The 27,088-nt window shown below is 51.8% G+C and overlaps 1 protein-coding gene and 1 long non-coding RNA gene across 6 annotated transcripts in view; both read left to right on the top strand.

The window, feature by feature from the left end:
- ARRB1 (arrestin beta 1) overlaps positions 1-27,088 on the top strand; it is a 192,346-nt gene that overhangs the window by 15,447 nt on the left and 149,811 nt on the right. The gene's annotated exons all lie outside the window — the stretch shown is intronic.
- Positions 20,965-22,673, top strand: LOC127040060 (uncharacterized). Of its 2 annotated transcripts, XR_007771346.1 has the most exons (6): positions 20,965-20,999; positions 21,252-21,440; positions 21,749-21,811; positions 21,868-21,930; positions 22,309-22,434; positions 22,622-22,673. It is a non-coding gene; the product is annotated as an uncharacterized LOC127040060 (long non-coding RNA). The 2 variants fall into 2 exon arrangements; XR_007771366.1 differs by lacking the exon at positions 20,965-20,999 and having other exon boundaries at positions 21,248-21,440.

Raw genomic sequence — 27,088 nt, 5'->3', positions numbered from 1 at the left:
ATGGGGCAAATCACTCAGCTGCTCTGTGCCTCAGTTTTCCCATTTGTAAAACAGGGTTGATGATAAGAGCTAGGTGTTGTTATGGATACTTGAGGGTACTGGTAAAGGGAGAAAGGAGCCTTTTACCTCTACATTGCTGCTTCAGCTTCAGTCCAAGATCATTCCCATCTGGGAGCTGTGGCGAGGCCAGTGTGAACCATGTCCTGGAGCAGCTTCCATATCTCAGCAGCCACCGTCACAACTAGTACCCTTGCATCTCAGAGCCTGGCCGTCTCTTCCCCACAAGGCCCCTGCCTTGTGGGAGACATTCGTCCTGCCGCTGCCCTCTTGGTACCTGCTCTGAGGGGATATGTCTTTAAACCATCTGCCACCCGTGCTCCAAAGCTCTGTCCTGGAACTGATGGCAGCATCTCCAAAGGAGTAAACAGCGAGGCAGGAGGCTCCTGCTGCTCACGTGGCCAGGCCAGCATAGTAAACACTCAAACGTGTCACCTAATTATTTGCAGCTTCTCTAAACAAGCATCCCCCGATCCTCCCCCAGCACATGTGCTTGCTGTACCCCAGCCAAGGAAAGTCACTGACAATGAGGCAGCACTTCCAGCCCTGCGCTGCTTTGTTTTCACTAAGGCTCAGACAGGACATGGGTTGGGAACTGGCAGGCCTGGATCCTGCAAGGTGTGGAACCCAGCTTGCTGGTTGATGGTCTGATGGAGACCTGGCAAAGGCTGGTGCAAGCATGTCCCTTTTAATTGTGAGGATCAAGCTGCTGGGCCAAAGGAGATTTCCTTCCCCAGCCATCTGGCTAAAGGACCCATGAGGCTCATGCATTCAGCACCTGAGGCCCCAAGAATAATCCCCATAGGCAGCCAGCTCAGGGCATCATTACATGCATGTGTTATGGGGTGTGTCCAATGGAATCATTTCACAGTCACTGCAGTTTGTTTCCTTTCAGTCTACAGTTCAGCCACTAGATGTCTTCATATGCTATATAGAGTTCCTGGTAGACAAAGGAGACCAAGCTGGAACATGTGCTGAGTGGAAGTGTGTCTGTGGTTGTAGTGTTATGATTTGATGAACTCCTCCTGTTTAAGGAGAACTGTGATTCCACATAACATAGAAGACCCTCAGGTTGTCCCAGTCCTGAGTTAGGTTATGAAGGGGAGAAATTGGTTATGTTGAGGGGCAAGGAGGGGGAACATTTTGCCCCGGAAATGCAAAGTCCCAGTTATAATGAGGGAGTGGAAATAGCACAAGAGTTCCTGCTTTGCAGAGAGACCAGCCTAGCCCACAGCCCAAAGGGATGTGGATATGCTTGGATGCTTCTTCCAGCTTCTGGACCTTTCTGAGGTTTCACCCATCCCTCCCCAAGCAGTGGCACTATATCATTGCACAGCCCCTGGGTGCCTTCTCCATGGCATCTCTCTCTTGCATGCTCTCTTTCTCACACACACACACAGATACACACACACTCTTATTCTCACTTTCAAAGCTCTTCTCCATCTGTCCCCATGTCACATATCAACCCCAGTGTCTTATCACGCAGTTGACCCCTGTGTTTACTGCCCCTGCGATGCCAGCCTAGATCATCTGCTTCTCCCGTAAGAATCTTTGCGCTTTCTCATATGCTGCTGCTGCTACCATGGGAAAATTCCCCGGCAACTTCCATAACACCACGGCCGAGTCCTCCTTCAGATCCCTGCTTGGATTCAAATATTCCACAGATTTGTCTGACCTCCTGTGTCACACTGGCCAGAGAGCTTCCCTGCATTAATTCCGGTTTGAACTGGAGCTGAGCTTTTAGAAAAACAGCCCATCTCGATCTAAGAATTGCCTTTTGCTTGTGAGGTCAGGAAGCTCAAAATCCAGAGCTGAAACTGGCAGCTGGCCCTGGTGTCTAACGGGCTGAACCAAAACCCCGATCAGAAATCTGGGGACGTTTGGATCTGGATGGGAGCTCTGAGACTTGGTCCTGTTTCTATTGCAAGACTGCAAAGGCAACAGGCCTGTCTTGGATACATGGATTCATCCGTCACCTGTCCCTGGACTTCTTCCCTCCCCCCATGCTGCCAGTGTGAGCGATTGGTGCGCCTACGCTGCCTTACAGCCCTCTGCAATGCCCACCCCGGCCTGTGCAGCAAGAGACTCACGATGCTCTGTCTTGCTGACGTTCACCCAGCAGGATGCTCAGGCTTCTGCCTCAGGGCTGCGGTGGGAACATCAATATGGCAGGGCTGGCGGATCTCACCAGAGGTTGTAGGGCTCTGGCACAGGGCCTGTGTGATGGGATAACTGAGACTTCAGTCACTCACACGCACAAACACACGCCAGGTTGTTTTCCTGCCTCATTACGCTGAGTGGTGAGGGAGATGGGCAGTTTCTGCCATATTAATCCACTGTCATGTTACCGGGGTGAAGTTTAATCTGTGATTAAAGACCTGGCTGGCCACGCACCCCGCACTGAGCTCCCTTTCAGAGAGGAACGGCTGTGTTAAGCTGAGGCACCTGAGTTTGGAAGCGTACAATACAGTGCAGTGCTGGAGGGGGCAGGTGGGGGATGGGAGTTGCTGAATAGTCTCTATCTCTCTGCCATAGGAGTTCTCCACCTGGGGCTTGGGAGCCTGCCTTGCCCATACTGCAAAGTGGGTGCTGGGGCACCACTGGGGGGCCCACCACAGGCCAGTTGTGGTCAGTGGGGTGCTACAGTTCTGCAGCAGCCGCAGCCAGGTAAAGAGATTCTGCGTGGGACGATCAAACTCCCCTAGCGCCGTTTGCAAGGGGCTCCTGCCTGGATTCCAGCCCCAGTGGCTGTTACATCCTCCCTCCTCCCATTTTCTGGGTAGTTCCAATTTCTGCTAAATCCTCTCCACTGCCAGAACCTCCCCTAATCCCATGACAAGCAACCTGCCCCCTACAAGCTGTCCAAGCTTCTGGCTTCCCCCCACATGGTTCCCCTCCCCCCCCCCAAAGGGCCCCAGCCCAGCTTCCAGTCTTCAGCCAGGCTGAACTGAGTCTGGCCAAGTAAGGGTTAAATCCGCCCGTGAGGAGACCCCAGATCCCACTGAGTGCTGCTGTTAGGTGGCGATGGCTCTCTGGGTTTTCTGGGTCATGCCAGCTACGACTGCCGCCCTGCCCCACCCTGCATGTTCTCTGACCCAAGTCCCCTCAGTGCCCACATACGTCCCCTGCCCACAGCTCAGTCTCGGCGTCAGCTCGATGGGGCTTCCTCATGGGGAACAGGGCTGCCGGGGGGGGGGGCAAGAGGGGCAATTTACCCCAGGCCCTGCAGGGGCCCCACGAGAGTTTTTCGGGGCCCCTGGAGCGGGGTCCTTCACTCGTTGTGGGGGCCCTGGAAAATTCTTTCAGGGCCCAGGCCCCCGGAGCTTCTTCCGCTCCCGGTCTTCGCCGGCGGGGGGTCCTTCCACTCCAGGGCGGAAGGACCCCCTGCTGGTGAATTACCGCCGAAGTGGGACCCGCCGCTGAAGTGCAGCCAGGTCTTTGGCGGTAATTCGGCGGCAGGGGGCCCTGCCGCGGGTCTTCGGGGCACTTCAGCAGCGGGTCCCGGAACAGAAGGGCCACCGGCTGTCGAATTACTGCTGAAGCGGGGGCCCCCCGCCGCCCAAGATCCCAGGCCCCCAGAATCCTCTGGGGGAGCCTCATGGGGAAGAGGTTGAGAAGGGGCGGGGCCTTGGGGAAGAGGCCAAGTGGGGTGAGGCCTTGGGGAGGAGTATGAGCACAGCAGGGGGGACCCCCAAAGATTAATCCAGCCCTCTGGATGCTGAACACCCCTTATTTTTATTATTATTATTATTATTATTTATTATTATTATTTTTGGTGGGTGCTTGAGCACCCATGGAGTCAGCACTTATGAGCTGGCAGCACCAGACTGGGACTGGGGACATGGGTGCTGAGTGATCTTTGGGTATCCACGCGGTAGGTTCCCCCCCATGTCGCTGCCCCACAGAGCTAGTAGATCACTCAGCACTGGGTGGCTTTGCCAGCAAAGGCCATTACCCGAGAGTGAGCGGAATTCACGCCTCCCTTCAGCGTGGAAAGGAAATCGATGGCATTGCTTTAATATCCCAGCCTGGCCACGGGCAGAACTGAACTACTCATCTATCTTCCAAGCAAAGATCAAACAAGCCCCACTCAATTATCCGCCACTAAATAAGTTGCTCGTTAACACGGCGCATCCCCGGACGTGTGCCTAATGAGCTCATTAAACTACCAAGCAAATCCATGGCCACACACACAAGCATAACCACCGTAGTCCTGCATCCCGTTCTCCATGGACAGGAAAGATTCCACATTGCTTTTGGTTAGCGCTGGGGGTTTGCCAGCAAGTCCCCTCCTGCTCTCACTGGGGGCTGGCTGGCTGCTGCCTTCCGCCTATGGTGTGGCTGTGGGTGCATTTCAGAGGGGCTGTGTGATCCTCCTTACAGTTAATGTCTCCTCTGCAGTGTAGGCAGCAGCCTCTTCCATGGCAGCTCCCTCCGTAGGGAGATTGTGCAGGGCCAGTAAGCAGCATGGGCTGGTGATTCTCTGTGTGGGAGCCAGAGAGAACCCCAGGGTCTGTCGGCTTCCAGCAGCCCCAGTAAAAAATCCCCTGGCTGTGCTCAGCTGGCCGAGGTGTTCCGCAGCCTGCTTTGCTCACAGCAATCAGCTGCCTTTCCCAGTCCTGTCCCTCCCCACCTAGGGGCCTGTTGCTTAAATACATCAATCTGGTCAGTGGCGGATTACCGCATGGGCCCACAGGCCAGTGGCCAGCCTTGGGCTGTCCTGACCTGCTTGCTGCTTGCCCTCAGTGGGCCTTTATAAAGGTGGCTTTAGCTGGGCTTCTGTGGCTCTTTCGTCAGCTTTGCGGTGTTTCCTGGTTGGGTTGGAAACGTCATCATTCCTAGTATTTCAATGATTTCGTTCTGGGCCCTGGGCAGAATTTGGAAGAGCAGGTGGGGGAGGGAGAAGAGTAAAGGCAGGCGTGAGGGCTGGATAGCCTTGTAGGCCTGGCCCCAGCTTGGGACTCAGGCAGTCAGAGAACTAGTCAGGGCTCTGCCAGTGATGCGGTGTGAGACGGTACTGTGCCTCAGTTTCCTCATTCAGAAAACACGGGTAATGAGCCTTCTGTACATCAGAGGCTGTGTGTGTGTGTGTGTGTCTGAAGCTTGGTTTGTTCACATTTATCAAGTGCCATGGGGCTCGTGGGGTGTGGGGGGGGAGGACGTGCTGCAGAAAGGCAAAGGGCTGTTAGAAATTCAGAAAGGCCACGCAATAGTTAAACCACGTTCTTTCCAAATCTGTGGGGAAAAAGCAAGCTCAAGGCTGAGTTTGAGTTCTGGGGGGGTGAGTTCTCATATCCGAATTGCTTGGCCTGTTCCTATCTGCTGTCGTCCGTCTCCTGCTGGGGAAGGAGGAAAGCGGAAAGCTGGCCTGGAGCGTGACCCTGCTCTCACGCCAGGAAAATTCAGAGCTCCTCCCTTATCCGGTCAAGCAGAGGCTAGATGGAGTCTCACCGCCCTGTGATCTCCATTTCTACTGTCCTGTCATTACGCGGCATTAGATGAGAGCCCAGCTCGCTGTCAGGGAGAGTGAAATCTATCTGGGCCTGATGTGAGTGGGCAAGGGAGGGCTTCTGTACTGTGGAATGCAGCTGGAGCTCTCAGGTTCCATGTGCATGGTCCGCGGCAGCGAGCCTCCCAGCCCAGGTCAACAGGGGCGCATGCTACCCTGCTGAAAATAGCGGACTGAACGGTGCAGCTCACCCTCTGTCACCTAGGGAGTGGGGGGGGCTTCAGAGTCCAAGCGCCAGCCAAGCCGCACCTCAATTTGAGAGCACGGGACCTATTCAGTTACAAAACGGAGCTCTTCGTTCAGCTTGAATTCCGGTCTTTTGATGTTTTCAGTCATTTGGAAATACAGACGCTCCCCGGGTTACGCAAGACCCGACTTATGCAAATTCGACCTTATGCAAAAAGTTCCATGAGGCATAAATAAAAATTTTGAATTGCGGAAAATATTGCGTAGCGTATGGGAACGCAAAGTACTGTAGTGTGGTGTGTGGGTTTACCGTGTCTAGTGTGGACGTGCTGTGAAGATGCGAGGTAAGTCGACCTAAGATCAATCGAATTCAGCTACGCCATTCTCCTAGCTGAAGTTGCACATCTTAGGTCAATTCCCGCCCTCTCCCCAGTGCAGACCAGGCCTCAGTCTCGTGTTATTTCAGTGATATTGTATTTCTGTTATTTCACCCTATTATTTCATTGAAATCATACCTGTCTCCTCCTCTCCTTCCTCATATACAAGTTAATCCCATTGTCATCCACCACCAAAATGCAGCCTTCAGTGTGCCAGGATAATAGGATTAAGGTAAATGCAATATTTTTGTCGTAATTGTTTGTTTTTTATGTTTGCACAATATACGTTTCCGACTTATGTAAAATCCAGATTACGCAAGGCTTTCTGGAACGGAACGATTGCATAAGTTGGGGAGCATCTGTACTTCACCTGAAAGGCGTCCTACTTCTCTTTATCTTGACAGCGAGAGGCCATGTTTCCGTCCCATAGGTCAGGATACCGACCACCAAAGCATTGGAAGGCCTCAGCTTTCTCTTGCTACGTAGAAGGATCTATGATTTGCAAAAGATGTTCTTGCTGAAATGCCCCATGACTGAGGACACTTTTGTCTCCCATGTTAACTACAGCAGAACCAGGGTAGGTGAAATCACTGACAATCTCGACTGGGCGGTCACCTGCTAAGATGCTAGAGGCTGCAGCGGGTTCAAAGTTGCTGCCCAGAGGAATTTTGGCTTTACCCCAGTTATTTTCCAGCCAACTTTTGCCATTGAACTTTCTAGGGCTTTAAGTGCAGCAATCAGTTCATCTATTGATTCGACAGCCAGCCCCACATTGGTGGCAAAATCAGTGTAAATGACATTCTTATCATCCAGGCATGTACCATAAATTGTTTACTGGTCTCTGGTCAGTAAATGTATCAGAGTCTGTGACGTATCAGAGGGGTAGCCGTGTTAGTCTGAATCTGTAAATGCAGCAGAGAGTCCTGTGGCACCTTATAGACTAATAGACGTATTAGAGCATGAGCTTTCATGGGTGAATACCCAGTTTGTTGAATGCATGTGATGGCATGGTAGTCTGTGATGGCACTGAACAGTTCTTCACAGTGGCACATCCTTGTCCTGACCTCACTCGGAAGAAGGCAGTTCTTTTCACATTCACAAGAACGTGACTTGAGCAGTCATCATATAAGAAACGGACCATTCTACCAGGCATGTCAGTGAAGACTGTAAGTTTCAAGATCAACCAGAGCGATTCCCTGTCAACACAGCCAAGTGCTGCCTGGATATCCACAACTGTAATGTGAACAGAGAGCTTGAATTCTCATGGCTTCTCAATATGCTGGCATACTGTAAAAATTGTTCCACCGTGGGACAGGCAGGAGGGAAGCCGGCTTGTTTGGTCTTCTCTTGTTCTTTAAGATATCAGCTGCTCCAGGCAACAAGACAGAAGCTAAATTGTTCCCGGGACAGATAGAAGAGTAATGGCGCAATAGTCGCTGCAGTCTCATTTGCCGCCTTTGTGTTTCCCAAGAGGGAAAACGTGCCTTTCTACCAGTCAGATCGGACTGACTCTGTTCTCCAAAAGACATTGAACACTGTCTGCAGCCACGAAAGAATAGCTGGGCCAGAGCTTTTTAATAGCTCTGCAGGAATTTCACATATTCCTGCTGCATTATTTCCCTTAAGCGTCTTTGTGGCTTTGGTCGATAGTTAATTCAGCAGGAGCATTTTGTGTAGAATGGGTCAACTCAGGGCAGGGCCTTTAATGTCAGGGTCCAAAGAAATCAGGGCTGCAGTTAGCAGCTGGCTGGAATGGTCACTCCGGCGTGCCACGCACCTGGCTTCTGTATCGATTAGCTGACTCCCGGAAGTGGGGTCAGCCATGCCGAGTGAATGATCTTTGTTGTCAGCATGGTCGTGCAAATGTTTATATAAGGAAGCGATGTTGTTCCTTGCAGAAATGTCTTCAAGTGCGATAGCTTTTGCTTCCATAAAAGCTTTGTGGTCAGTATGTTATTGTGAGCTCCATTTAGCTTACAACACATGGCCATACCACCTCTCAAGCGAGCCGGGTGATTCAGAGATCCAGGGTTTCTTTGCTCATTTTCTGGCCCAACAACCATCACAGTGGCAATGATTATTGGGATCCTGACGTCTGCCCATGCGGACTCAGCATCAGAATGCTCAGGCAGGATCTCAGACTGCGCAGCAGTTTCGAAAGCAATCAATTTTTAGGTTAGAATACTCGACTTTTGGAAACCCAACTGTCACTTGGCCTGCGCTTTTTGGTCCAAGATGGAAAATCGCAGAGACTAATATGTGGTTGGTGTTACTGAGCTCGACAGACCGCTAAGTTCTGCAGTTGCTGATGGACGATTTCCAGCATAGGGAGATGATAATATCATCAGTCATCTTCTTTGTTTGGCTGTCATGACTTGACCAAATAAATTGGTGAATTCGCTTCCTGGGAAAGCAGATGTTCATAATAACGAGCTCATGAGAAACACCCAACGGCAAAAGGCCTTTGCCATTGCTGTTTAAGGTCTCCGGGGTAACGGGTCTAATCATGTTTTTCCATGTTCCACTCAAATTATCATCATCAGTCAGCTGCAGCGGCACAGGAGGCGGCGAACAGAGCGGCTAACAGGGGAGTTTCAGTGGGAGTGCTGTTGGAGGAGCAGGGGTCCTATATAAGGAGCCAGGCACTCAGGCAGCGGCACAGGAGGCGGCGAACAGAGCGGCTAACAGGGGAGTTTCAGTGGGAGTTTCCAGGGGGAGGTCGCAGGGGAGAGCAAGGCAGAGGAACCAGGAAGGCAGACCAGGGAAGAGGCAGCCCTGCGCTGGTCGGTGGCCTGCGGTGCGGTGTGAGGCATGGATTGCCAGGCACAGAGTTGCACCGCTACGATGGAGGCAGAGGCAGCAGGTGCAGACACACTGAGGATGACTGGGTGCGGCAGCTGCGGCATGTACATGGTCCTAGAAGGAGCACCTGAAAGGAGTTTCATCTGCATGAAGTGTCGTCTGATAGAGCTGCTGGAGGAAAAGGTAAGGGGACTGGAGATGCAAGTGGAAACTCTGGCTGAGTTTAGAAGGGGATTTGAGCAGATGATGGAACACAGACTTGATGAGGCACAGGGGACAAGCTCAGGCGAGCGGACAGAAGCAGGACCTAAGGATTCTGAGGAGGGACTGCTGGGTGAGGAAAGTGGACGGTGGAAGCATGTCACTAGGAGAACCAGACAAAGGATAAGACGGGCCAGCGATGGACAAATAGAACTCAGGAATAGGTTTGCTGAGTTGGGAAATGAAGATGGAACACAGCGGGCTGCTGAAGGAGTTACGGCAAGGCAGAAGAGGCAAGCAGCTAGTCCTGCAGATGGAGGGGAGCAGTCAGTGGAGGCGACATCAAGTACGAGCCCTAGGAGGATTGTGAGGTCGAATACAAATCAGGAGGAATCACGGCCAGCTGCTGTGGGGCATAGACCGGAGAATCGCATGGTCACCAGGAAAAGGCAAGTCTACGTGATTGGAGACTCTCTACTGAGAAGAGTAGACAGGCCTGTAACTAAACCGGATCGGGAGAACAGAAGAGTGTGCTGTCTGCCGGGGGCTAAGATACAGGATGTGGACTTGAGCCTGAATACGATCTTAGCGGGAGCGGGAAAAAATCCATTGATTATCCTTCATGTGGGAACGAACGATACGGCTAGTTACTCACTGGACAGTATCAAGGAGGACTATTTCAGACTGGGGAAGAGGCTTAAAGACATCGAGGCTCAGGTGATCTTCAGTGGGATTCTGCCGGTTCCTAGAGCGGGGCGACGAAGGAGGGACAAGATTATGGCGATCAACAGATGGCTCAGGGAGTGGTGTTATAAGGAGGGCTTTGGGATGTACGGTCACTGGGACGCATTTACGGATAGACGACTGTTTGCTCAGGATGGACTACATCTCAGCAAGGAGGGAAATAGGATTCTAGGATGGAGGCTCGCCGACCTCATCAAGAGGGCTTTAAACTAGAAAGTTGGGGGAGATGGTTGGGAAATGTTCGGGAGATCTCCACGCCAGAACATAACCTGGAGAGGGAAGTAAACAATGTGAGCGGGGATACCCTTGTGGCCCCAAGATTTGATCCAAGGAGGAATAGTGGAGTTGAAACCAGAGTAACGGGTGATGCTGGTGGCAGACAGTTTGTGCACGACGGGGGAAAGAATGTCACTGACGGCCAACGCCGAAAATTAAAAGGTTTGTACACTAATGCGAGGAGCCTAGGTAACAAGATGGAGGAACTGGAGTTACTCGTGCAGGAAGTCAAGCCGGATATTATAGGGATTACCGAAACCTGGTGGAATAGTACTCATGACTGGAGCACGGGTATTGAAGGCTATGTGCTGTTCAGAAAAGACAGGAAGAAAGGCAAAGGTGGGGGAGTAGCCTTGTACATCAATGATGAAATTAAATGTAGCGAAATAAGATGCGATGGAATGGATAACACGGAGTCCGTCTGGGCAAAAATCACGCTGGGTAAAAAAGCAACTAGAGCTTCCCCTGAGATAGTGCTTGGGGTGTGCTACAGACCGCCGGGATCGGATTGGGATATGGATAGAGACCTCTTTAATGTCTTTAATGAAGTAAACACAAAGGGGAAATGTGTGATTATGGGGGACTTCAACTTCCCGGACATAGACTGGAGGACGAGTACTTGCACAAATAATAGGGGTCGGATTTTTCTGGATGTGATAGCGGATGGATTTCTTCATCAAGTAGTTGAAGCACCTACGAGAGGGGATGCCATTCTAGACTTGGTGTTGGTGAGCAGTGAGGACCTCGTAGAAGAAATGGTGGTAGGGGACAACCTTGGTTCGAGTGATCATGAGCTGATTCAGTTCAAACTAGATGGAAGGATAAACAAATGTAGATCTGCGATTAGGGTTTTTGACTTCTCGAGGGCTAATTTTAAAGAGTTAAGGAAATTAGTTAGGGAAGTGGATTGGACGGAGGAATTAGTGGATTTAAATGTGGAGGAGGCCTGGAATTACTTTAAGTCGCAGCTGCGGAGACTGTCGGAAGCCTGCATCCCGAGAAAGGGGAAAAGAACCATGGGCAGGAGTTGCAGGCCAAACTGGATGAGCAAGCAACTCAGAGAGGGGATTAGACAAAAGCAGAAAGCTTACAGGGAGTGGAAGGAAGGCAGGATCAGTAAAGAAAGCTACCTTGCTGAGGTCAGAACATGTAGGGATAAAGTGAGGAAGGCTAAAAGCCGCATTGAACTGGAACTTGCAAAGGGAATCAAAACCAATAGTAAAAGGTTCTACAGCCACATAAATAAGAAGAAAACAAAGAAAGAAGAAGTGGGGCCGCTATACACTGAGGATGGAATGGAGGTTAAGGATAACCTAGGCATGGCCCAACATCTAAACAAGTACTTTGCCTCGGTTTTTAATAAGACTAGTGAGGAACCTTGCGATGATGGAGGGATGATAAACGGGAATGTGGATATGGGAGTGGATATTACTGCAACTGAGGTAGAGGCCGTACTTGAACAGCTTGATGGGTCGAAGTCGGAGGGCCCGGACAATCTCCACCCGAGGATATTAAAGGAACTGGCGCGTGAAATTGCAAGCCCGTTAGCGAGAATTTTTAAGCGATCGATAATCTCGGGTGTTGTGCCGTATGACTGGAGGATTGCTAATGTAGTTCCTATTTTTAAGAAAGGGAAAAAGAGTGATCCGGGTAATTATAGGCCCGTTAGCTTGACGTCTGTAGTATGTAAGGTCTTGGAAAAAATTTTAAGGGAGAAAGTAGTTAAGGACATAGAGGTCAATGGTAATTGGGACGAACTGCAACACGGATTTACTAAAGGTAGATCGTGCCAAACCAATCTGATCTCCTTCTTTGAGAAGGTGACGGATTACTTAGATAAAGGAAATGCGGTAGATATAATTTACCTAGATTTCAGTAAGGCGTTCGACACGGTTCCGCACGGGGAGCTGTTAGTTAAATTGGAAAAGCTGGGAGTGAATATGAAAGTTGTAAGGTGGATAAGGAACTGGTTAAAGGGGAGACTCCAGAGGGTCGTATTGAAAGGTGAACTGTCGGACTGGAAGGAGGTCACCAGTGGAGTCCCTCAAGGATCGGTCTTGGGACCGATCTTATTTAACCTTTTTATTACTGACCTTGGCACAAAGAGCGGGAATGTGCTAATAAAGTTCGCGGATGACACGAAGCTGGGGGGTATTGCTAACACGGAGAAGGACAGGGATACTATTCAAGAAGATCTGAACCACCTTGTAAACTGGAGTAATAGAAATAGGATGAAATACAATAGTGAAAAGTGCAAGGTCATGCATTTAGGAATTAATAATAAGAATTTTGGATATACGTTGGGGGCGCATCAGTTGGAAGCGACGGAGGAAGAGAAGGACCTTGGGGTACTGGTTGATAGCAGGATGACTATGAGTCGCCAATGTGATATGGCTGTTAAAAAAGCAAATGCGATTTTGGGATGCATCAGGCGGGGTATTTCCTGCAAGGATAAGGAGGTGTTAGTACCGTTGTATACGGCGTTGGTGAGACCCCATCTGGAATACTGTGTGCAGTTCTGGTGTCCCATGTTCAAGAAGGATGAATTCAAACTGGAACAGGTTCAGAGACGGGCTACGAGGATGATCCGAGGAATGGAAAAACTGCCTTATGAAAGGAGACTCAAAGAGCTTGGCTTGTTTAGCCTGGCCAAAAGAAGGCTGAGGGGGGATATGCTCGCCCTATATAAATATATCAAGGGGGTTAACGTTAGGGAGGGAGAGGAATTATTTAAGTTTAGTACTAATGTAGCCACGAGGACGAATGGGTATAAACTGGATATTAGGAAGTTTAGACTTGAAATTAGACGAAGGTTTCTGACCATTAGGGGAGTGAAGTTCTGGAATAGCCTTCCGAGGGAAGTAGTAGGGGCAAAAGACTTTCCTGGCTTTAAGACAAAGCTTGATAAGTATATGGAGGGGATGTTATGATAGGATCGTCAATTTGGGCAATTGATCTTGAATTACCACCAGACAGGTCTGCTCAATGGTCTGCGGGGAGATGTTGCATGCGATGGGTACTGAGTTGCTGCGGAGAACTCCTTCTTGGGTGCTGGCTGGTGACTCTTGCCCACATGCTCAGGGTTTAGCTGATCGCCATATTTGGGGTCGGGAAGGAATTTTCCTCCAGGGCGGATTGGCAGGTGCCCTGGAGGTTTTTCGCCTTCCCCTGCAGCGTGGGGCACGGGTCGCTTGCTGGTGGTGTCTCTGCAGCTTGAGGTCTTCAAACCATTTTTGAGGATTTCAATAACTCAGTCCTGGGATAGGGGTTGTATAAAATTGGATGGGTGGGGTTCTGTGGCCTGCCTTGTGCAGGAGGTCAGACTAGATGATCAGATTGGTCCCTTCTGACCTATGAGTCTATGAGTCTATGAGTCTATCAGCATCAGAGTCACAGGGGAGAGTGACAATGTTGTGATTCGAGACTTGGGAGGCCAGGGTGCAGTTCCCTGCTCCGCCACAGGCTTCCTGTCTGACCTTGGCCAAGTCACTTAGCCTCTCTGTGTCTCAATTGCCCATCTGTAAAAATGGAATAGCACGTTCCTACCTCACAGGAGTGTTGTGAGGATAAGTACACCAAAGACTGTCAGGTGCTCAAATCCTGTGTTAGTGGAAGCCATACAATATCTAATGGAAAGTCAAAACATTGCTTATACCATGGACCTATTTCCCACTCAGAAAGAAGCTTGTTTGTGGTGAGAAAAAGAAATAAAACGGTCTTATTTTTCCTAGAAAATTTTTCTGTTAATTTTCCATGAAAATTGGACCCATCCACACTGTTTACTGGGCTTCAATACAGGGTGACTGGGTGAATTTCTCTGGCCTGTGCTAAACAGGAGGGCCGACAAAATGGTCTAATTGTCCTTCCTGGCCTTAAAAATCTCTGAATTCTGCAGCTCTAAACAAAATATGACTAACTCAAAATGGTGAGTGGCTTTGCCTCTTGATTCTCTCACAGAGCCTTTCCACGAGAGAAAAGCCGTGCTCTGGAAGCCCAGCTCCAAGGAGGGTAAGAACTGTGGGTGCTGCTGAGATGCAAATTCCACTCCGGAAGGTCACTAGTTTTCTGTGATTGCTAGGTGTCAAGTTCCCACTCGCCCCATACATCAGCCGATGAAAACTTGTTCTGATCCCGTGTCAGGGCTGATTCCCCACTCTGGCACTCCGAGTGCAGAAGGTGGGGGCCCGCAAGGATTCTAACAATTAATACTGGCAACTCCAGGCTTGTATTAAACGCCCAGGGTTACAGTTTCTCTCTGACCTTGGGTGGGTAGATGCTGCCACCACCCAAGTGCAAAAACCCCTTTGAGAACCTAGGAGAGTGCACTTGGGAATTCCTTCCTGTGAGGTAGCTTCAAGCCCTTTCACACCCCCCCACCCCGAGGAAGAGCTGAGAAACAAAAAAGGAAATCAGCTGTTGCCACCAGCTAATTAAATAACGTGCACAAACCTCTTAGGACACAAATATCCAATCCTGTCCTTAAAAAAGGTAAATTTTATTAAAACAAAAAAGTAAGAAAATACATCTGGAAACTCAGGTTCTTGCTAGATGTAAAGCAAATACAAGGATTAAGCATCAAGAATAGTTCTTGAGGTCCAGCTTAAAGGTTACAAGCAAAACAAAAGCACCCGGGGTTAGCACAGAGGCGTCCAGAAGCCATAATGAAATAAAAAGAGCTAAACCTAATCGCGTCTTCCTAGACATTTCCTGAGCTACTTCCATAGCTGGGGTTTCAAATGAGGAGTTTCTAGGTATGAGCTGATGATTTTTCATACCCAGCCCAAAGTTTTTTACAGCATCACTGCTCTGTTCCCTCTCTCCGGAGAACAACAGACAGACAGACAAAGGGAAAGTTTTTTCCCCCATTTTAAAAAGTTCTAGCCTTCCCATTGGCTCTTTTGGTCAGCTACCCACTCCCTTTTACCTATGCAAGGAGACTTTTTAATCCTTTACAAGCAAGTGGAGAACAACAACTAAAAGGGATTTTATAGCAACCTGGCTGGCTGGGTGTCCATAAAAGGGAGCTACCCTGCCCCCCTTTCATTTATCACAGCCTGTCACTTCAATGAACTGGGGGGTTTCACAGAAACTGGACGTGCTGCTCATTTCCTCGCTGAATCACGTTAATTTCTCTTAATAAAAACCAGTTGTTATTTTTCTAATTCCCCTCTGGACATGTCCAATAACAGCTGGATACTCTCTGCTGAGCGCTCAGCTGCCCCTGACACAGTGCACCAGAGCTGTGCTTCTGGAGTTCCAAACTTTAATACAGATACGATTGCATTTTAGCCAGTCATTCAGTCATTTTCCCCTCGTCATTTTGCCACCCTGTCATTTCACTGATGGAGGGAAAAACGATGTTGTTCTGGCCAAACAGTTCTTTGCCTTTTGAACCAACGAACCAACCAAAAATCCTTCTCTGTGTTTGGCCTGTTTCATTATTTTGGTGTGGAACCTTTTCTCCATCTGTCTTGTTCTAACCCCAGTTGTCTTACGGCTCCATCATGTCATTAGTAAAGCTCCGAGAAGCTGCCCGATGAAGTTACTTTTGTTCCTTTTGCGACTCACAGATGTTTTGCATTTTCGTGGTTGGTTAATGTGGTAGATTTCTTGTTAGAAAGGGCTCAGAAATGTAGGTATTATTAGCCAGTCTTCAGGGCCGGCTTTATGACCTGTGGGGCCCAATTGGAATACTTGGTGATGGTCTGGGGCTTCGGCGGCATTTTGGCGGTGGGGGGTCCGCTCCAGGTCTTCTGTGGCACTGAAGGACCCCACACACACACTGCCAAAATGCCGCCAAAGTCCCCCGGAGCGGGTCCCCCTTAGGCACAGGGCCCTCTTCAGTGCTGGACCCGATTCCAGGGAATCGGTGTAAAGCTGGCCCTGCCTGTCCTCTCCTTAGGAAAATCATGTGTGCTCTGTACTTGGTGGTTTAAATACCCGGTAGCATTTTTGGTTCCATCTTGAGTTTCATTGAATCATAGAAAGGTAGGACTGGATGGGACCTCAAGAGGTCATCTCCCCCCCCCCACCCGCCCGCACTGAGGCAGGACCAAGTAAACCTAGCCCCTCCCCGACAGATGTTTGTCCAGAGGTGTGTGTTGGCAAAGGGGGTTGGGCTGGAGCTGGGTGTAGTTTGGTTGAAAGTTGGCAGTGCTATTAAAAGTGTCCAGGTGTTGTTAGTCTCAGCCGGCTGACTCCCAGCTCCTCAGAGTTGTTTGATTCTGCCTCTCAGTCCCAGTGACGGCTTGGGCTTTCTCCTCAGCTCTGTCATTGTCAGATCCACAATGTCTTTCTCTCTCATCGCCCCAACAGACGGACTCACTGTACCCCTTGTAAACGGAGGAGAGGATCGCAGGGTTTGCCTCAGCACCTTGGCCCATCCATTCTGGTCCCCATAGCTGATACTTCACAGGAAGGTGAGGGAAACCCACAGAGCACCTCCCATGTAAGGATCTCAACGTATTTTGCAAACACTAACAGATTAACCCTCCCCACCCCACCCTCAGTCTGAAAGCACTCTCCCCATTTTACAGATGGGGAAACTGAGGCAGAGAGGAGGAAGCACTTCGGCCAAGGCCCGTCAGTGGTCAGAACAGAATGCAGCTCTCTTAACTTTCAGTTCTCAACTCTGCTCACTAGGCCATGCTGCCTCTGACATGCTGTCACTCTCCTGCAGTGACATTGAGGACTTCAGGCTCTGGGGCCATTCATGGTACATGTGTGCCCATTAGCCTGTGTTCCCGGGCAGTCCTGAACACGGGGGGGAGGAGTCCGGAGCCAGAGTCAAAGTGCAGGCCAGCGAGTCAGTGTGGGCGGTTGGCGGAACTCCACTGGAGTCAATGGCCTTGTCCCCAGGGCCAGTTTGGCCTGCCCTGGCACGTTGGCTGTTGTAGTGGTTCATCATGAGGACTCTGGCCGAGCGAACGTGACACTGCAGGGGTATTTGCTGAGCAGGAGGGGAATTGTGGGACATTCCAAACCATCCGCCCAAGAGATCTTGGCTCTGCGATGGGTTTAAGGTTTGTGCGCAAACTGTTTATACAACCGGCAAAGAATGTAACCCTTGTCATTCCCATGCCGTTTCTCTAAGGCAGAGCAAATAACCCCTCAGGCTCCAGAGAGCCTCCCTGGGAACAGCTGGTGGGATGGGCGGATTTTATATTTTGGCAGGGGAAATAAATCGCCGGTGGCATAAAACTGTCCTACTTGCTCTGTAGCAAAGATAAGACACTTAATCTCTTTGCTCCCGTTCCCCATGCACTATGGATGGCTACTTGGCTCTAAACCTCTCTGTTCATTTCACTCACTGCCGCTCCAAGAAGTCGGGTTGGGTTCCTCTCCTGGATGCTTGGTGATTAAGAGATGAATTGGTCCCAGTATTTCCCTGCCCATCCTGCATTTGGTGTGTGGGCAGAAAGCAGGAGGGATGAGCACCTGCCTTTGACTCCAGCATGCATGATCCAGCTCGGGGGCAGTGGGAAGCATCTGGCTTCTCATCCTTTTTGGGTCAAACTCCGAACTTGGTAGGTTTTTAGGCCTAAGATTCCGCAGGCACAGATCAGTGTGCTGCCTCTGTGCGGCCGCCTTATTCTCCAGGAGCTAAGCTTTCATTTCGTAAAGAAAGTAAATCTCCAGCTGTTACGGCTGCTGAGATAGCCTGGAAAACGTGACCCCGGCAACTGATGCAGTGACGTCTACTTGCATTTGCAAAGAGCCTAGAACCATAACTCGGAGAGGTGTGAACAGCCCCATTCATCTCAATAGGGCTAGCTAAGATACCCAATGAGCAGTGTTAACATGTCGAATATTAACTATCTCACTGCTCATCAGGTGGGGGAAGGGTTCTTTTATGGTGATCTGTCTGCACAATTTACTGTGAGTAACAGTTCGTTCTGGAGCCATGAGTAAGTGGGCTCGGGAGATACTGTCACTTTTTTCCATCCTCCAATCAGGAAAGAGTCTAGCCTAAAGGGCCTATCCGAGTGTAGCAGGGCCTTCAAGACCCCCCCCCCCCACACACACACCACACAATCTCAGTGGGACATATGAGCCTCACCGTGGAGGAGCGCAGCAGAGCCTGTGGCTTTATTTGCATCCCTGAGCTGAGCCCACACAACACGTGTGATCGTATCGTGAACAGCTACAATCTCCTGTGAGTGGCATCTCATGTGGGAGGAGCTTATTTTGTGGGTGGAGCTGAGAAAAATACAGCCATCTATTTTCCCCACAATCTGACTTTTTTTTTTTTTTTTGCATAGGCCTAGTCACATTAATATCTCTGCTAGTGGCGTGGAGGGCCTAGCCAAGCATTGACAAACAAAGTATTAACTCCCTGATATTGGCGTAGAGGCCAGAGGCCCCATGCAGGATCAGCCTCCTGTTGTGCTCAGAGCTGTACACAGACCTATAAGACACACAGCCCCTGTCCAACTAGTTTGCCAAGCACCGGTTGCAACCTTTGCTGATTGCAAAGGTCATGGGCTAAGCCGGTCAGCGGAGCCAGTGCAGTTTACCGCAGTGTCTCCCCCTAGTCTGGACCAGAAGCCACAGTCTTTGCAGATGGCCCTAATGCAGTGCATGTGGATATGACCGAAAGGCCTCACTTCCTGGTAGCACTATGAGTGGAGCATGAGGAGCAGGTTTCAGAGGGGCAGCAGGAACACAGAGCCAGGCTGCTGCCACTCAAACAGTAGATGACAATGATGATTTATGTGGGTTTCCGTAGCGCCTCGGAGTGCCAGTCACGGGCCAGGACCCCATGGTGCTAGGGGCTGTACAAACACAGAACAAAAGGACCAGTGTGCCAGGAGTCCCACAATGCACTGAGGCAACTACAGCTGGGCATGGACAGGCCAAAATGCTTCTGCCGTTGGGATAAGGGGCACTCAACACCCGTCTGCGTCATGCCATCTGTGCCCCAGCCAGGGTTCTCTGAGCGTTTCTCCTTGCTCCTCGGCTGCCCACAGGCCCGGCACACTGGCCTCGTGGTGAGGTAGCCCAGCCCTCATGCAGCAGTGAGCATGTGCAGCTAGTGACTCAGGGTGGAGAGGCTGCTTGTTGTCAGGGCAGTCGGAGGCTCCTTGCTCAGTTGGATCAATTTCCACGGTGACTGTCCTGCCAAGCCAGGGAAATGGTTCTGTTCCCCAGGGTGCGGAGGCCACGTGGCAGGTGCAGTAAAGGTGCCGACTGCAATGGGATCCTACACAAACCCCAGCGCTGTACACCCCGTATATCTGCAATGGGTTGAACCAAGACACCCACCCGGGATCCTCGCAGCCCCTGCCTGGATCCAACCCCTGGAACCCTGGGGCAGTTGGGCCCATCTCCAGTCCTGAGCGCTGGCTTCTATCTGGCCACGCTGCTCCCTAGATGTGTGGGGGAGCCCAGAGCGCAGGGTTTAGCAGAGGCGAGCTCGGGCCTGACACCTCGTTACTCCAGGCCGGGAGTTAAATGGTCTTGCTCAGAGAGGGTAAGGCCAGAAGGGCCCATTGTGATCATCTAGTCCAGGGGTAGGCAACCTATGGCATGGGTGCCGAAGGCGGCACGCGAGCTGATTTTCAGTGGCAATCACAGGACCTAACCAGATCAGCCACACCATCACTGGTTCATTCACCTGCACATCCACCAATGTAATATACGCCATCATATGCCAGCAATGCCCCTCTGCTATGTACATCGGCCAAACTGGACAGTCTTTACAGAAAAGAATAAATGGACACAAATCAGACATTAGGAATGGCAATATACAAAAACCTGTAGGAGAACACTTCAACCTCCCTGGCCACACTATTGCAGACCTTAAGGTGGCCATCCTGCAGCAAAAAAACTTCAGGACCAGACTTCAAAGAGAAACTGCTGAGCTTCAGTTCATCTGCAAATTTGACACCATCAGCTCAGGACTGAACAAAGACTGTGAATGGCTTGCCAACTACAGAACCAGTTTCTCCTCTCTTGGTTTTCACACCTCAACTGCTAGAACAGGGCCTCATCCTCCCTGATTGAACTGACCTCATTATCTCTAGCTTGCTTGCTAGCATATATATACCTACCCCTGGAAATTTCCACCACATGCATCTGAAGAAGTGGGTATTCACCCACGAAAGCTCATGCTCCAAAACGTCTGTTAGTCTATAAGGTGCCACAGGATTCTTTGCTGCTTTTACAGATCCAGACTAACACGGCTACCCCTCTGATACTCTGTCCACAATGGCCTTTCATTCAAATAACTTTCTCCCGCCCTGGTGTTTATCCCTCCAACATTGTACTCACAAATCAGGCAAAGCTGCTCTGTTCATAAGACTGGGTGGGGGGCTATTGCAAGAGCTGTGGGGGGAGAGGCTGGACTGGAACAGCAGGGGGGTGCCAAAGGTGGTGGGAGAAGCAAAATAATTTAACTGGGCTCTGCTGTTGCCTCCAGGGGTTGAATCCCGGCCCCACTGAAATCAAGGGGAATTTTCCAGTGATTTCAGTGCGGCTGGGATTCCTCCCCAGGAGTAGAGAAGCAACAGGTGCTGAAAGCCAGGATCGAGGTCCATGGGCAGAGCTGGGTGCTGGGGTATGGAATAGCTGCGCATGTTGCAGGCTGGGGGAAGGTGCATTGGCAGAGCTGGGTGCTGGGGTGTGGAATAGCTGTGCATGCTGCAGGCTGGGGGAAGGTGCCTTGGCAGAGCCGAGTGCTCGGGTGTGGAATAGCTGCGCATGCTGCAAGCTGGGGGAAGGTGCGTTGGCAGAGCTGGGGGCTGAGGTGTGGAATAGCTGCGCATGCTGCAGGCTGGGGGAAGGTGCATTGGCAGAGCTGGGGGCTGAGGTGTGGAATAGCTGCGCATGCTGCAGGCTGGGGGAAGGTGCATTGGCAGAGCCGGGTGCTGGGGTGTGGAATAGCTGCGCATGCTGCAGGCTGGGGGAAGGTGCCTTGGCAGAGCCGGGTGCTGGGGTGTGGAATAGCTGCTCATGCTGCAGGCTGGGGGAAGGTGCCTTGGCAGGGCTGGGTGGTGGGGTGTGGAATAGCTGCACATGCTGCAGGCTGGGGGAAGGTGCCTTGGCAGGGCTGGGTGCTGGGGTGTGGAATAGCTGCACATGCGGCAGGCTGGGGGAAGGTGCCTTGGCAGAGCCGGGTGCTGGGGTGTGGAATAGCTGCACATGCTGCAGGCTGGGGGAAGGTGCCTTGGCAGAGCCGGGTGCTGGGGTGTGGAATAGCTGCACATGCTGCAGGCTGGGGGAAGGTGCCTTGGCAGAGCCGGGTGCTGGGGTGTGGAATAGCTGCACATGCTGCAGGCTGGGGGAAGGTGCCTTGGCAGGGCTGGGTGGTGGGGTGTGGAATAGCTGCACATGCTGCAGGCTGGGGGAAGGTGCATTGGCAGAGCTGGGTGGTGGGGTGTGGAATAGCTGCACATGCGGCAGGCTGGGGGAAGGTACATTGGCAGAGCTGGGTGCTGCGGTGTGGAATAGCTGCACATGCTGCAGGCTGGGGGAAGGTGCATTGGCAGTCCTGGGGTGTGGAATAGCTGCGCATGCTGCAGGCTGGGGGAAGGTGCATTGGCAGAGCCGGGAGCTGGGGTATGGAATAGCTGCGCATGCTGCAGGCTGGGGGAAGGTGCCTTGGCAGAGCCGGGTGCTGGGGTGTGGAATAGCTGCGCATGCTGCAGGCTGGGGGAAGGTGCATTGGCAGGGCTCGGGTGTGGAATAGCTGCGCATGCTGCAGGCTGGGGGAAGGTGCCTTGGCAGAGCCGGGTGCTGGGGTGTGGAATAGCTGCACATGCTGCAGGCTGGGGGAAGGTGCATTGGCAGAGCTGGGTGGTGGGGTGTGGAATAGCTGTGCATGCTGCAGGCTGGGGGAAGGTGCCTTGGCAGAGCTGGGGGCTGGGGTGTGGAATAGCTGCACATGCGGCAGGCTGGGGGAAGGTGCATTGGCAGAGCCGGGTGCTGGGGTGTGGAATAGCTGCACATGCTGCAGGCTGGGGGAAGGTGCATTGGCAGAGCTGGGTGTTGGGGTGTGGAATAGCTGAGCATGCTGCAGGCTGGGGGAAGGTGCCTTGGCAGAGCCGGGGGCTGGGGTGTGGAATAGCTGCACATGCTGCAGGCTGGGGGAAGGTGCATTGGCAGAGCCGGGTGCTGGGGTGTGGAATAGCTGTGCATGCTGCAGGCTGGGGGAAGGTGCCTTGGCAGAGCCGGGTGCTGGGGTGTGGAATAGCTGCACATGCTGCAGGCTGGGGGAAGGTGCATTGGCAGAGCCGGGTGCTGGGGTGTGGAATAGCTGCACATGCTGCAGGCTGGGGGAAGGTGCCTTGGCAGAGCTGGGGGCTGGGGTGTGAAATAGCTGCGCATGCGGCAGGCTGGGGGAAGGTGCATTAGCAGAGCTGGGTGCTGGGGTGTGGAATAGCTGCGCATGCTGCAGGCTGGGAAAGGTGCCTTGGCAGAGCCGGGTGCTGGGGTGTGGAATAGCTGTGCATGCTGCAGGCTGGGGAAGGTGCATTGGCAGAGCCGGGTGCTGGGGTGTGGAATAGCTGCGCATGCTGCAGGCTGGGGGAAGGTGCCTTGGTAGAGCCGGGTGCTGGGGTGTGGAATAGCTGTGCATGCTGCAGGCTGGGGGAAGGTGCCTTGGCAGAGCTAGGGGCTGGGGTGTGGAATAGCTGCACATGCTGCAGGCTGGAGGAAAGTAAATTGTCAGTGTTGCAGGGGTCAGTGGGTATCTGGCAACACTTGGTTGTATTATACCTGGGTGAAGAGACAATTTTCATCTGCCCGTCTCCTTCACCCCCCTCCCATCTGCCCATGCTGAAACCTCACCTGGCCATGCCTTGTAGGCGCTGGGTACCCGGTATGTGCTGACCATTGTTTCCTTTCCCGTAGGCTCTGGGCTCTGGCCAAGTGCACAGGGAGGAAGGGTGTGGGCGGTCACTGAGGGCGCCCATCTCCTTCCCCTGCAGCACAGGGCTGTGGGTGGCAGCAGCCGGGGAGGTCTGGGCCAGGAAGGAGGCAGCAGTGTTTGTGTGCACAGCTCTCTCACTACCTCCAGATGTTTCCTCTGATACGCTGGCACCCATCCAGCCCGCTTCCCATGCCGTGCTCCGAGCTTGCCAGGGAAAACTCCGGCTGGAGGGTCCCCAGCTCTTGCAGGACATTGTCTCAGCCTAGTCTGTGCCTGTCTGTGCCCCAGGACCAGCGGGCTGTGCACCCAGAGGAGCCTGAGCGCCATGGCCTCTCTCTGCATGGCTCCACCCATCTTCCAACCAGTGTAAGTGCCAGTCTTTTTCTCCAAGGGACGTGCTCCAGCTCTCACTCTCAGTGCATCTGAGCACCTCCCCGTCTGGAACGTATGTAGCCTCCTGGTGCCCCGAGTGTTGCTCATCCCCATGGCAAGGGGGGACCACAGCACACAGAGGCTAAGGGATGTGCCCAAGGTCATGCAGGAAGCCAGTGGCAGAACAGGAGACTGACCTCACCTCTCCGCCTAGGACCCTGGCCCCGGGACCATCCTTCCTCCCGAGGGCGAGGAAATGCACCTCACTAGAAGAGCTGCATTGCCCGCCCCCCCTGTTGTGAGCGGTGTGAGTTCGAGAGCTGTGGACATTGAGAGTGTGGGTGATCTGGGCAGCAGCGGGGCAGGCTTCCCCCACAATGGCTTGCTGCAGTACTTCCCCGGAGGGGGCGCATCTCAGGAGAATGGGTAGTCCAGGTGCTGTGGGCCATCTGTTCTTGGCCTCTCTATGATGGGACACTAGTTCATCCGCAGCCACCCACTGCTTTCCCAAATTTAAGACAGATAAAAGGAAACACTTTTTTACCCAATGCAGAGTTAGCCCGTGGCACTCCTTGCCACAAGGACTGTGGCCCAGGAAGGAACTCCCCCTTAGGTCATCCCATATCTGCCTACGTCAGGTTTGCAATCAGCTGGCTGAGTGCTGTCAAAGACACGATACTAGGCAGGCCTCTGATCTGAGCTAGCATGGCAATACTGGCTGATCCTAATGTAACCCAGAAGACATTTTCCTGGCTGGTGCACTGTTCTGTATTTGCAAGTTATAACAGGGACGTTTTCCAGTCCCCTAGCCAAATGACCACTTAGGCAGATGCATGTACTCTAGCAAACTGGCCGTGTGTGTGTGTACGTACATTGTCTCCTGGATGGAATCAGAACTGGCCACTGTGTGCCATGGGCTCCGTACTGTTAATGGCTGAAGGAGATTCTCCTTTAACTGCAGCTGTGCGGCAGGAGGATCTGAGAGTTTTCCCTTCCATTGCTGCAGAGTTCCACTCGCCCGTGTGGTGTGCAGCCCCCTGATTACTATGATGCTTCTGGGTAGCTGTTGACTTGGGACACCGCTGCCAAAGAGTTAATCTGGGGCGCTACTATCAGTTGCCCCTCAACTGCAGCAGCCTCAGTATAGCTGTGCATAATGGCGGCTGGGAGTCAGCCTGGAGGTTGCAATGTGTGGCTCTCTAATAGCGTCTCCAACAAGGCAAGCGCTTACTGTATCACCCGTCACCTTCAGCCTCTCCTCTCACCGAGCGGCCCACACCTGTTCCATTTCACAGCAGCCCTCTGCATTCGCAAGTCTGATTAGATTGCCGGGAGCAGGAAGAAGGTTCCGAGTTAGCAATGTCATTGGAGTAGCGTCCCGTCCTGCGCCGTCATCGCCCATAGAGTGCACTGGCACGGATTCGACTCCTGGGGGCCGGGGCAGCTCCTGCTGATTGGGACGTCTGTCCTGCTCGCGTGATTAGAACCGAGTTGCCTTTTTATAGCTGGATTTTCTAGAGCTCAGCGCCCACAACTGGAGACAGATTTTGCGAGAGACCTCGGCACCCGTTTGGACACCGAAGGAAGAGTCAGGTTGTCAGAAGTGTCGGCCCCCAGCATGTGTAAAATCTGCCCCTAAAATCTGGCACAGTGTAGATCTTCTGTAGATCTGACCCCAATGGCTAACTAGCCCGATCTGTCGCCATCTAGTGGCCACAGCCTCCAGCAATAAGAAACCCTAGTGCTCCTGTCCCAAGCATGAATCTTGCGCTGCTAGGATAAAATAATCCTATAACGTCACAGAAAGCAAATACAGGGGCTCCACATTTAATGCATCCTGGCACAAAGCCCTGCCCTGGGGAATACATTTGCAGGGAACGGCGCTGCACTACTAGGCTGGGGGAAGGCGAATGGGCCCAACGGGTCTTTTCAGTCTCTGACGCTGGTGACTCTGAAAGCAAAGATTGTCTTCCCCAATTATTTTCCTGTGGAAGCAATGTAACCCAAACATACCTGTCCTGTCTTGGGCACAATGTAATGCAGGCCCTTGTGTCGGCTGTGATGGCTGTTCCATCTGAATAGATCTCACTTGTACCCTAAATTGCTGTCCCATGCCTAGATGCTAGGGTGATGGGCACTTTGGAAATGCTGGTTGGTAGATGGGTGGGACGTACAGCTTGATTTCTCACAGGTGCGGAGAGCTCATTGCTCTCACGTCTTCGTGCCATCCAGAGTTAAAGGGCCCCTGAACTAACTGGGCTTGCAAGGCTGAGTCTGTCTGGTAATAGATTAGCCCCGTAAAGCCATTATCTCTTCAGACAGCTGGTAAGAGGAAGAGGCCATCAGATCTGAGGTGCCCATTACAGTTCAACCAGTTAGTGCCCTTGGCCATGACTCTCTGCCCTAGAGAGGGGTGACCCTGGTGCCAGGACAGTCAGCCCTTCCCAAACTCAATCCAAACCTGCGTGAATGGTCAGAAGGGTTCAGCGAACATTCTGGGTTCTAGCCCCAGCTCTGCCACCGATTAGCTGGGTGAGCCTGAGCCAGGCTTGCTCACCTGGCTGTGCCTCAGTTTCTCTCACGGTAAAACAGGGCTGTTAACCCCACCGACCTCAGCAGCAGCTAGATTTTTGACAGTGCAGATTTGACCCGGTGCAGCTGGTTTATGCTCAACTCCCAGTGTGTGTGTGAAGAGCTGGGGCTGCTGGCAGACATGCAGATAGGGTCTGCACCAAGGCCTGCCAGTAGGGTGACCAGATGCCCCGATTTTATAGGGACAGTCCCGATTTTTGGGTCTTTTTCTTATATAGGCTCCTGTCATAACATTTTTTCCCAGATCTGGACCTTAGCGTCCAAAATATGGGTGTTAGCATGAAAACCTCCAAGCTTAGTTACCAGCTTGGACCTGATAATGCTGCCACCAGTCAGGGATTTATACAGTGCCTAGCTCACTGTGGTCTCCCCAAACCCTTCCCTGGGGGACCCCAAGACTCAGATTCCTTGAGTCTCACAACAAAGGGGAATAAACCATTTCCCTTCCCCCTCCTCCCCTCCAGGTGTTCCCTCCCTGGGTTCCTGGAGAGATATACAGAAGCAAGCTCCGTGAATCTAAACAGAGGGACTCCACCCTCCCTGTTTCCAGTCCTGGAAACACAAGTACCGAGAGAGCTAATCTCTTTCCCCCCCTCACCCAGAGGGTATGCAAAGTCAGGCTTAGTAAATCTAACACAAAGAGATTTTCCCCCTGACTTCGTCCTCCCACCAATTCCCTGGTGAACTGCAGACTCAATTCCCTGGAGTCCCCACTAAAGAAAAACTCCAACAGGTCTTAAAAAGAAAGCTTTATAAAAAGAAAGAAAAATACATTAAAAATAGTCTCTGTATAAGGTGAAAATATACAGGGTCAATTGCTTAAGAAAAAAAGTGAATAAACAGCCTTATCCAAAAAGAATACAATTCAAAACACTCCAGCAACTACACACATGTAAATACAAGAAAAAAAACAATATAAACATATTGTCTTACTATCTTTGTACTTACAACAGAAGATTAGAAAGGCAGGAGACAGAAAGATCACTCTCAGAGCTGAGAGGGCACAGACACAAGACAAAGAACAAAGAACTCACACCCAAAACTTCCCTCCACCCAGATTTGAAAAAGTCTTGTTTTCTGATTGGTCCTCTGGTCAGGTGT

This window comes from Gopherus flavomarginatus, chromosome 1 (genome assembly GCF_025201925.1).
Source record: "Gopherus flavomarginatus isolate rGopFla2 chromosome 1, rGopFla2.mat.asm, whole genome shotgun sequence".
Lineage (NCBI taxonomy): Eukaryota > Metazoa > Chordata > Testudines > Testudinidae > Gopherus > Gopherus flavomarginatus.
The sequence above is the reverse complement of the archived record's forward strand: the minus strand, read 5'-3'. Positions and strand labels throughout refer to the sequence as shown.